Below are 9,836 nucleotides of genomic sequence, written 5' to 3'. Positions count from 1 at the left end.
CCAGCTATCCACCACGGAGTCACCATGGGGCCCCAGCTATCCACCATGGAGTCACCATGTGGCCCCAGCTATCCACCATGGAGTCACCATGGGGCCCCAGCTATCCACCACGGAGTCACCATGGGGTCCCAGCTATCCACCATGGAATCACCATGGGATGTCAGGACAACAGGAGAACTTCACACGCTCCCACCTTACAGGCCAGGCAATCAGTATGCTTCCATCTCAAGATGGGGCAAGCCAGACACAAGGCTGCCAAAGATGTAACCTTGTGGAAACAGGGGGCACTGGGACCAAACTGGGCTTTGGGTGTCAATGGATACAATGGACTTGGTGTCTGGAGAAGGTATTGATCAGGCAGGACAGACACTTGAGTTGAGGCACAATGGAAGAATAGGAGTAGCTCTAAGTTAGAAGACCCATAAGCATCAAAGTATCAAACACAAAGATTGGTGGGAAAGAAGTTGACTCAACCGGCCTCATCTGAACATGGCCATGGCTGTACCATGTACGGAGTTCTGCAGGTAACACCTCACGCACACCTAACAAAACCAGGCATTTCTATCAGAATGAACTTACCACCATCCGTGATTCCTCGGTTGTCAACACGGGTAGGGCAAAGCCCAGCGGAGAACTGCACACCTGGACCTCAGCAGCAGCCTCTCTGTGGCCCCTGTGCAGGAGAGAAGAAGAGAACATGGTGACCGGACGTCCTGTGTATGAGTCATTAAGCATGGCCAGCTTCCCGGCAACTTAGTCCATCTCAGCAGGCTAGGGGAGACTCTACACTACAGCAGCCTGCACAGCTCATCCGGGCACTGTTGCAGGGGCAGGCTCTCCAGCTCCCTTTGTTGAAGGCATGGTACTTTAAACAATAAAGGCACAATGGTTTGGGGGGTCCTTCTGCCTGTGCCCACAACAGCGCATTCTCTGCTAAAGTGAAAGAACCCAGGTCAGGCCTGGGTCTCTGGCCACCTTGAGAGGCCACCAACACAGGGACAGGAGTCAGAGGCTCGGCGCCCTAGTGCTGGACATGGGTTAGGAGGTGATGGTGTCAAGACAGGCGTGGCACCTGCTGCAGAGGGTAGATGACCCTAGGGCCCCAGAATCAGCTTGCATACCTACGGCCATGCCAGGACCACCTCTTTGAAAAGAATAACAGACAATTGGAGAAATAGAAGCAAAGCAACCTGGGAGGAGGGAGGAAGCTTCTGCTTTCTAGGCACACATGAAACTCTGGACTGTGTGAGGGAAGGGACAGGACAGTTCCTGCGGCAGATTAATTCAACTTTTTGCAGCCATTAGCCAGATTCATTCCAAATTTAGCTACTCCATGGGAGGAGAAAGAAACGTGATATTTTTCTGTGTTTCCAGCCTTGTGCACCGTCTTGACATCCACTGTCATGCTCCATATTCCAAGTCTGTGTGTACATATATGTGCTCACATATCCATGCATGTGTGTGGATGCTCACACATGTGCATATGGATGTGAGTGAAAGGCCAGAGGTCAACCTCCAGTGCCCTTCTGCAGGCACTTGTCCACCTCAGTTTTCGAGACAAGGTTTCTCACTGAACCAGGAATTTGTCAAATCCACTAGGCCAACTGGCTAGAATAGCCCCAACCATCATCTTGTCTCCGCCTGCTTCGGGCTAGCATGCAACAACGTGCCTAGCTCTTTTATGTGGTTTCTGGGGAGTCAAACGCAGGTCCTCATGTCTGCAAGGCACAAGCCCTTTGTCAACTCTGTGAAGCCTAACGGTTCTACCCCAAAAGCCATACTCTCTCCCCATGTGCTGTTTCTGAGGACATCAACTCCATAAAGTGATAGTGATATAGATAGTTTCTCATTTGTTCATTCCTTTCTCTCTTTTTTTCCACTGAAATTACATTTGACTGTTCTTTTTCTGCGTGGATGACTCAGTGGGCTAACGGCCTTTGCTGCCACGCCTGAAGACTTGACCTTCATTTTGATCCCCAGAACTCAGTTATAGAGTAGGGGAAAGGAACCAGCTCCCACTAATTTTCCTCCAGACTCACACCAGTGTCATTACAGGCATGTCTCAAGGCACCCCAAGGTAAACAAACAATATATGTGTAGTAAAAGAGACTCCGGGTAGCGGTGAAAAACTTAAGACATTTTAGATGTTGAAACACGAACTAAAATCCATTACTGATTAAAGTACAGTGTGCTTCACAGTTATCACTGAATGCTAGGAGCATCCCAGTCCACCGTGTGTGTGTGAGAGAGAGAGCATGAGAGTGTGCAGTGTCTGTGAGCGTGCAGGGAGGGGTGTGCCGGTGATGATGGCGAATTAAAGAATGAACGAACCCTCAGTGAGCAGGGATTGGTCCCGGTCTTTCTTTTTGTTTCTTAAAGATTTATTTATCTATTATGCAGACAGTGTTCTGCCCGTATGTATGCCTACACTGTAGGCCCAAACAGGGCACTGGAACGCATTGCAGATGGTTGTGAACCACCATGTGGTTGCTGGGAATTGAACTCAGGTCCTCTGGAAGAGCAGCCAGTGCTCTTAACCTCTGAGCCGTCTCTCCAGCCCTAGTCTCAGCCCTTGTTGGAAACGGGTTTACAATTACAAATGTTTTTAGCTAATATTTAAAAGCACAAGGCGACACTGACAGTTGTGACACAAAGGGAACAAAGGGAACTAGAATAGGAGCTTTGGAGGTAACTTCAGACGAGCTGTGGTTTTTCCCGAATATAGGCATATTCTGGCTGATCGGTCCACTCAGCGACCAGCGCTCAGAAACAGAGAGCATGTGCAAGTCTGGTAAAGTGTCATGCTCCCAAGTCCTCACAGCAAGGTCGGAGTACCAACACTGCAGATGACAGACATGAGGCCCCAAGACCCTAAGGAGCTGGCTGCTGTCACTTAGCTCGTCAGTGTAAACGTTGGATTTGAATCCTGATGGTTTAACCTCTGAGTATGGTGTCTTTGCCACCACCGTCCCGAACCCAGTATGCCACTTGACAGAGAAATCTTGGAAAGAACTGAGCAGACGAGCTTAGTTATTTGTGTTACCTATAGTGGTGCTGATGCAGGGCACACAGAAGAGAAGGAACGCCCGAGACCTTATTCCTCACCTCAAATCGATTATCTGCAGCCATTGTATCTTTTTAATAGGCTGGGCGATTGTGACAGCAAAGCATGGTTTCATCTTGTTTTTGCCACTGTCGGCTTATCCGCCAAATGTGGAATTATACAGCGTACTTTATTTCCACTGCGCCTTGCTGCTCTGAAGGCCCATTAAAAAGGTTCATGATACATACAGTGAGCTGGATGTGTATTCCCACAGAGCTACACATGGATGCCCAGACTGAACGCCTCCCTGTTTGTCAGCGAGGCAACCCCTCGAGCCAGGCCCGGCAGTGTGGAATGTGTATCCCCCTTAAAGTTGACAGCTTCTTCATTAAAAATTAGAAAATATCAATTTTTTTCTCCTAAAATCACACTTTTACAGACTCTCTACCCTTTGACATAAACTACTGTCTTGTTTACTAATTTGTTTTTCTACAGTGTTCTTTGACCCGAAGTTTGTGGTCTCAAAAGGAGGCCAGGAAGGGATGTGGCTCCTGACACTGGCCAGGCAGGCAGCATAGTATATCCAGCTCAGGCTGGCATGCAGGTCCTGCCTCTGCATCTGAGCCTGGAAGCTGGTTCTTTGTGAATTTGTTTATTGTTTCCACATTTTCCTTGCTATTACAACTATCTACCCCCTCATTTCAAATATGGTGGCTTGGAGGTGGCTCACACAACTTTTTGAAATGCCACATTTACTGATTTTGACTTCTTCCTGGCTAGTTTTATAGTAGTGAGCCAATTTCACACACATCTATGGAAAATTTGGGCTTTGAGAAGTAAATACAAAATATCTGCCAATATAGGAACACAGCGCAGCTGCCAATGGCAACACCATAAAGCCTTGCCAAGTGGTACCACCTGCGGACTCCAGCAGCCGTCCTTCTGCACGGTGGTCCGTTGATGCCATCCAGAGAATGGATGACATCATTGCCAAGTGGGATGACCCCAGGTCCTCTCTAGATGAGGGGTGTGTATGGTGTTTGCAGCATGTGATACTGGGTGGCTGTGCGGCTTTCTTAGTATTGTCTAAGGGCACGAAAGGGAAATGCTTTAGATGTCAATCCAATTGTAAGTTTATAGCGCCAGGAACTCTCAGCTCCCTCTGGTCCTCACCTGCACCGGGCTCTAAATGAATTCCACTCCAACCTGCTTTAGGGGCAGATGATGCTGAGAGGCCATTTGTCCTCTGGGGAAAACATTCCTTACGTGGATGTGGGGTTCCATAGGTGTCAGGATCCATGTTCTGACTCCCTTCAAGTGGTCCGGACAATTCACCATCACCACAGGTCCAGGCATTCAGTCACAAGTGACAGCACATGACTTCAGTGTATCGGGATAAAACAGGGCTCTCCGGCCAATCTGCAGCCTCAGGCAGCTTTTAGACAAGCTGTGTCTCTGCCTGAGTGCACGCGATCACACTGCATGGTGGATGGAGCAAACGGTGCTGAGGATCACACAGGCAGAGAGCACCCAAGGAGCTCTGCTTTCGTTGGTAAAACCTTTCTTGATGCGTGGGAGTGCGCATCCTTTCTCTCCTTCCCCAAACCAGGGTGCTGTGTTTGAGGACAGCAGTGAGAACCAGTTGTGCTGATTTGGTTTGTGCGACTTAAGGACATAACTTTAAGGTAACACACGATGTGAGTTAAAGAAACCTGTGACATAAACCACTCAAGCCAAATTCCTCACCATAGAGCACACTGACACCAAGCAGAGGACCTGCCTGCTAAAATTAAGCTCTTTCCAGATGCACACATACATGCACACACACACACACACACACACACACACATAGTGGGAGGGGGCAGACAGTACTAAGACTTCATATATAACAGTCGCCTGGGGATCCAGGAACCTACCCAATAACCAATCTCAGGCATCTGATTGGACTGGGCAGGGTGAAACTGATGTACAGATATGTTTTAAGGGTTTCCCCAAGGACTGGGGAGATGGCTCAGTTTGTTAAGTGTTTGCCCCACAAACCTGAGGACCTGAGTTCAGATCCTCAGAAGAGACATAGAAACTTGGGTTTGGCAGTAAAACACCTATAATATCAGCAGCTGAGAGGCGGAGACCGGAGGATCCCTGGTCAACCAATCCAGACTAACAAGTGACCTCCAGGTTCAGTCAGAGATGGTTTCTCAAAATATTAGGTGGGGAGAGATTGAGAAAGACACCAGATGCCCATCTCTGGCCTCTATGTGCCCAGTGCACAGTACTGCACACATACACACAAAGCACACCACTTGGCTCATGCACATACATGCTCACACAAGCCCCAGGTTGCCCGAGACCAGACTGAGAGCCACTCTTCTGCGGTTTTCACCAACAGAGTGCTGTAACATGCAGAGAGTCCTGCACCACAAGAAAAGAAAAGCCTAATAACAGTCACACTCTGTGCCCCAAACCTATGACCCTGGGTATCATTGCAAACCTTTAGAAGAGCTCTGAGTGACACAGTGACATTACAACTGACTCACTTATGGGAAAACTCAAAGAAGTGAAATTCAGAGCATGCGCAAAACCTCAAAACAACAGAAGAAGCACTGTAGCTCAGGCTGGCCTTGAACTCATGCTAATCCTCCTGCACCAGCGTCATCATTGTTGGGCTGTAGATACGAGGAACCACGCCTGGCTGTTCATTTTATTCACAAGGCTATAGCACGGCATTTCTTTCTCCTGACTACATGCCGGTGATGATTTTGATTTTAGCTTAAATCCCTTTAGGATATAAAATCGTGTGCCCTTGGCTCACGACCGCGAGATACTCAACCTGTGACTGCACAATGATGGCACTGTAAGTCTCCATGTCCACCACTCTGAAGGACTTAAGCCAACACCAGCTTGTTCCTGGAAGGAGTCAGAGAAGAATATGCTGGTTGCTGAGAGGAGAGAGTTCAACCCAGAAGAAGGCGGAAGACTTTGTCCTAAAGAAGCTCATTGCAGACAGCGGATCACAAACGAAAGGGTGATATATTTGCTAATTATTAAAGGGGAGAACGCTCTTCCCTTTTAATGAGAGAGGTCTGTGTGGCTGAATGAATGTGCCCTGCTATGGGCAGGTTTTGGTTGCAGGTTACCAGTAGAACCAGGTGGGTGGCTTCCGCCCAGGGATGCTCCCACACTATTTTGTGGCCCTGGTATCAACTCGTGCCTAGGAGGAGGATCCTGCACCCTAGGAATCCAACATCATTCTCATCACCACTATAAGGAACTTCCTGCGGTTTTCTGGAGCACCTCCCAAAATGTGTAAAACCGTGATTCTAAGACTGCGTAGTCGATGCTCAACACCCCAGAAAGCCCAAGTCCTTCACGTGGGTGACTTAGGGTGGCGGGGTTAAGAGTTGGCCTGGCCCATCCTGCCCTACTGCCTTGCTCTCTGCTTCCCCCTGTTGATGCAGAGTGGGAAGTAAGAAGCTGAACTGCAAGTGAGCACAGAGCCAGGGTGTCCAGACAAGAGAAGGCTCTGCCACTGACCTCATTCCTCATCAGTTCCTGCATAGTGAAGAGGAAAGGACGTAGGTGCAGAGAAGGGGCTGCCTCCGAAGGCACTGCCTCGTAAAGCTTTCTGCGTAATCAGGTCCCAGAAGAACATGCCTACGTTAATAATAAAAGTATAAAGTGTTTCTGCATTCCAATACCATAAAACCTGTTTCAACCTGGTATGGAGGCTCACACCTGTCATTCAAGCACTTGCGAGACCAATGTGGATGTGAGAGAGAGAGGAAGGAGCCAGAGTACATTACTGTCGCTGAATCTTGTTCTCCATGAGAACATTTGCGAAGCCTGCTCTCAGGAAAAGCTTAAGGCTGCCTGGGGGAAAACCACGAAACCAGGAGCCAGGTTTGCAGCTGAGAAGTCACTCAGAAACCGTGGGTGCAAGGATACCAGCTCTGCTCCGTGCTGCAGCTCCGGAACTGTGGCTGAGATTAGACACAACAGGCCTTGCCCCATGCTTGCTGTGGCAGCTGTGGGGATCCAAAGGGGTAAGAGGGAGAATAAGGACAAGGGGCCAACAATACTTGTGTGCTTTCAGGGGCTGCTCACCAAGAGATCTCAGAGGGAGAAGGGAGTTCAAGGCTTCTGAGTGGTGCCCCTGGAGCCGAGCTGTCAGAGAAATGAGCTTTCACTTCTGACATGCCCATGGAGTCTATGCGATGACACGCACTGTCACTCCAAGGCGCAGAAGCAAGAGGGCCAAGAGAGCTGGAGATAAGCATTGCTGCCTCCACATGGCTCAGGCATCTTAGACAAAGGCCGGAGTTAAAGACATGCAGGGAAAAAGCACACCAGTATTGAGAAGGTGCTTTTTCTTTTTCAGTTGTGGCAGAGCAAGCCTCAGCCCTGAGGCTAACCCAACCCTCTTGGGACTCCATAGATGCCCCTGCACTCAGCCTGGGGGCAGGCAAGGTCAACCCACAGGTGCTCCACTGGCCACAATGCCTCCTCCTGGCTCACCTGATGTCAGGCAATTTCTTTTGTCTTTTAATGCATAAACTCGGAGCGGAAAGTGTAAGACAAGGTTATTAGAACTTGAGCTTCTTTGGGCTTGGGTCTGAGAATCCTAGCATGCTGAGGTCACTTCTACACAGAGTTGTTGGCCTCAGGAGCTGAGGACCCCCCACCGCCTCTCCTGGGAAACAGATCTTCAAAAGAGTGAGATAAACAAGGGTAGAGAAAATGGCGAAGGGAGGAAACCAAGCTTTGTTCTGCTGGGTACCTGCATTTCCAGGGTAAAATATGAAATCAGGGTCACATCTCAGGCCAGGAGAGGTGAGGAAACTGGGTACTCTTCCAGAAACAGAAGAGGCATATTGGGGGTCACTGAGGCTGAAAGCAACCAGTTATTGTTTTCATCACATGACTGTGCTTCTTGAAGTCCAGGGAACATACGGGCTCCTATTATGTGCCCAGCCTCACTTAGGCACCAGTAACAGCCCAGTTGTCCTTGTTGAATATTTCAGACAGGTTTCAATTTAGAAAGAATGGAGGAAGCCAGCAAGAGCCTATGAATTTTGTCTTGAGCAAAACAAACCCTCATCCAACATTCTAACTCCGTACCCATCCTTCATCAGTTCAGCTGAGGGCAGGAAGCCTCTTTGCAAACCTTAGCTCAAGACAGTGAACCAGGGATAGAGAAGAGGGAAGGGAAGGAGACAGCCTTCCAAACAGGATGATCTCTGTGTCACAAATGGGAACAAAGCTGTATTAAATATGTTTTCATATTTTATCATCATACCGCTTCTTACCAGCCCGGGGGACAGCATCTGAGTCACAAAGAAACATGAACCAAGGTGCAATGACACTACCTGGTCTTATGGCATCATTTGCCTTGTAAATAAATCAGTTGCAAAGTCCTTGACGAAAACCTTAGCATGTGCACGCATGGCATTACGCTATGTATATCATAGGACACTAGGACACATGATATTATCATATCACATCAATCATATCATATCATATCATATCATATCATATCATGTCATATTCTATCTCAATCCTAAAGAAGCTAACTTTACAAACAGAGAAGCAATCTGTGAATGAACTGAAGCTCAACAGGGTACCATGGGATCAATACCCTTCCCCGGGCATGGCCTCCTGATGTAGGGCCATGTGAAGCCTTGCTACCATTCAGTACAACATCTGAGGTCTCTGAGGTGGCCACAGATGAACTCAGGAATAAGGGTAGGGCTGGGCAGGAGCAGTGCTCTCAGGGCTGACTTCTGTGTTAGGGGAGAGAAGAAATGCATGCTTTAGACAACAGGCTTTGGTTCATACTGCAGAAACAATGGGGTCATACCATGAACGCCAAGACACTGGGAAATGCGTTCTCTGTTTGCTTTTGTTTTTCAAGACAGAGTTTCTCTGTGGAGCCCTGGCTGTCCTGGATTTACTCTGTAGACCAGGCTGACCTCTAACTCAGAGATCTGCTTCCCTCTACCTCTGGAGTACTGAGATTAAAGGCATGCACCACCACCAATGGCCTGGGAACTGCATTTTGTAACTTGATTAAGTTGCATGCTGTGAGACAACCAAGCTAAGATGATGTCTTTTATCATTAGCTCTTGGCACATCCTATTTAGCAGAAAAGCATCACGGGGGAGGGTAACCATCCCCTAGGGAAGAAAGAGGGGCAGTGCAAAAGACGCTGTCCTGTTAGCAATTTTATTTTCAGAGGGTGGAAACTAAAATGCCCTGAGCCAAGAAATTGAGGAGCTGTGCAAAAATCCAACAGAAGGCACATAAGACAGCGAAGTTTGCTCCAGCCTTGGAGGCCTACAACAAATTCACAGCCAATGGGCTTCCCAGTGGTCAGGGTCTGGTGTCCCCATTGTCCAGACCTTTGGAGCACAGGGCACGTGACATCCTGGGAGTGCCCACTCAAAACAAATGGGAGAAACACATGGCCTCTCACTGATCCCACTCTGAGGGCTTTTGGTGCATTTTAAATGAAGGAAGGAATGAGATTCATGTTAACAGCTATTTCCATTTTGAGTTTCCCCCTTTTTTTCAAGAAATTCAAGAGAGAGAAAGAGGAAGAGAGAGAGAAATCATTGTTATTGGTCTTAAGGTGTTTGTCTACAGTATATGTGTGTGAGAGAGAGAGAGAAAGAGAAATCTTTGAGATTGGTCTTGGGATGTTTGTCTGCAGTGTGTGTGTGTGTGTGTGTGTGTGTGTGTGTGTGTGTGTGTGTGAGAGAGAGAGAGAGAGAGAGAGAGAGAGAGAGAGAGAGAG

General features: G+C 48.3%; 1 protein-coding gene across 17 annotated transcripts in view; it reads right to left on the bottom strand.

Annotated features, from left to right (window-relative positions):
* Positions 1-9,836, bottom strand: part of Myt1l (myelin transcription factor 1 like) — a 394,778-nt gene that overhangs the window by 356,024 nt on the left and 28,918 nt on the right. For all 17 annotated transcript variants that reach the window (XM_026785931.1, XM_026785930.1, XM_026785939.1 and 14 more), the window contains exon 2: positions 580-673. The gene's annotated coding sequence lies outside the window, so the exon portion shown is untranslated. The remainder of the gene's footprint in view (positions 1-579; positions 674-9,836) is intronic.

This window comes from Microtus ochrogaster, linkage group LG3 (assembly GCF_000317375.1).
Source record: "Microtus ochrogaster isolate Prairie Vole_2 linkage group LG3, MicOch1.0, whole genome shotgun sequence".
Classification (NCBI taxonomy): Eukaryota; Metazoa; Chordata; class Mammalia; order Rodentia; family Cricetidae; genus Microtus; species Microtus ochrogaster.
The sequence above is the reverse complement of the archived record's forward strand: the minus strand, read 5'-3'. Positions and strand labels throughout refer to the sequence as shown.